The following is a 1,903-nucleotide window of genomic DNA, read 5'->3' as shown; positions in this document are numbered from 1 at the left end:
CACACATGCATTGTTGATAGAAAAATTCTAGCACATTCCAAAAAATTAAATCTTGATTAGGGTTTTGGTTCTAAAACAGAAAAAATAGGAGACATTTCTATATGAAAAGATAGATTCAAAAACCTAAAATAGGTGATATTCGAAAAGCAAACATAGTATCATGTGTATTGACTCAAAAACAAAATATTTGAAATTCCAAAAAGAGAACATATGATTAGAGTTTTGATTCAAAAATAGAGGGCATTCCGAGAAGAAAACTTACTATTATGTCTTTGATTGAAAAGCGAAGATTAGGAGACATTCTAAAAAGAAAACATAATATTATGATTGTGTTTAAAAAATATTAGACATTCTAAAAAGAAAACTTAGGATTAGGGTTATGATTCAAAACCGAAAAATAGGAGACATTCCAAAAAAAAACATAGGATTAGAGTTTTGATTCATAAATAAAAGACATTTTGAAGAGAAAAAGTAGGACTAGGGTTTTAAATAAAAAATCAAAAAAATAGGAGACATTACAAAAATAAAACATATTATTAGGGTTTTTATTGAAAAATAGGAGACATTCCAAAAAGGAAACATAGGATGAGGTTTTTGATTCAAAACAAAAAAAAGGGGAGATTCAGAAAAGAAAATGTCAAATTCTGGCTTCACCTTAAAAATAGAAGACATTCCAAAAAGAAAACATAGGATTAGGGGTTGATCCAAAAATAGGAGACATTCCATAAAGAAAACATAGGATTAGGGTTTTCATTGAAAAATAAGAAATTGGAGACATTGCAAAAAGAAAACGTAGCGTTATGGTTTTGGTTGAAAAATCAAGAAATAGGAGACATTCCAAAAAGAAAACATAGGATTAGGGTTTTTGATTTAAAATAAAAATAAGAGACATTTTCGATAAGAAAAACATAGGTTCAAAAACTAAAAATAGGAGACGTTCTCGAAAGCAACATAGCATTTGGATTTTGATTCAAAATCAAAAAGTAAGACACATTCCGAAAAGAAAATAAAATATTACTATTTTGATTCAAAAATAAAAGACATTCTAAAAAGAAAACTTCACAATTATGCTTTTTGATTGAAAAGCAAAAATTAGGAGACATTCGAGAATCAAAAACATATGATTACAGCTTTTGGTTAGAAATTATAAGACATTTTAAAAAGAAAAACTTAAGATTAGGATTATGATTCAAAAACTAAAAATAGGTGTGATTTCACATAGGATTAGGGTTTTTATTCATTAGAAGACATTCCAAACCGTAAAATATAGGATTATGGTTTTGATTCAAAAATAGAGTGTATTCTGAAAAGAAAAACATTGGATTAGGGTTTTGATTAGTATAGGGAGACACTCACAAAAAGTAAAACATCGGATTAGGGTATTTATTGGAAAATAGGAGACATTCTGAAAAGGAAAGATCGGATTAGGTTATTGATTCAAAGCCAAAAAATAGGAGAGATTCAGAAAAGAAACCATCGGATTAGGTCTTTAACTCAAAATTAGGGGACATTCCGTAAAGGAAAGATAAGATTAGAGGTTTGAGCCATAAAATAGTGGACACTACATAGAGAAAACAAAGGATTGGGGTTTTGATTAAAAAATAGAAAATAGGAAACATTTCAAAAAAAAAAAGCATAATATTAGTGTTTTAATTAAAATAAAAAATAGTAGAAATTCCAAAAAGAAACATATGATTAGGGTTTTAATTTAAAAATAGGACACATTCTGAATTGAAAAACTAGGAGAATTCCAAAATAAAAAATTCAAAACCAAAATATGAGACATTCTGAAAAGCAAACATAGCATTTACGTCTTGATTTAAAAACAAAAAATATTATATATTCCTAAAAGAGAACACATGATTAGTATTTTGATTCAGAAATAGAAGACATTCCGAAAAGA

This window comes from Dioscorea cayenensis, chromosome 20 (genome assembly GCF_009730915.1).
Source record: "Dioscorea cayenensis subsp. rotundata cultivar TDr96_F1 chromosome 20, TDr96_F1_v2_PseudoChromosome.rev07_lg8_w22 25.fasta, whole genome shotgun sequence".
In the NCBI taxonomy this organism is placed as follows: Eukaryota; Viridiplantae; Streptophyta; class Magnoliopsida; order Dioscoreales; family Dioscoreaceae; genus Dioscorea; species Dioscorea cayenensis.
Note: the sequence above shows the minus strand (reverse complement) of the source record.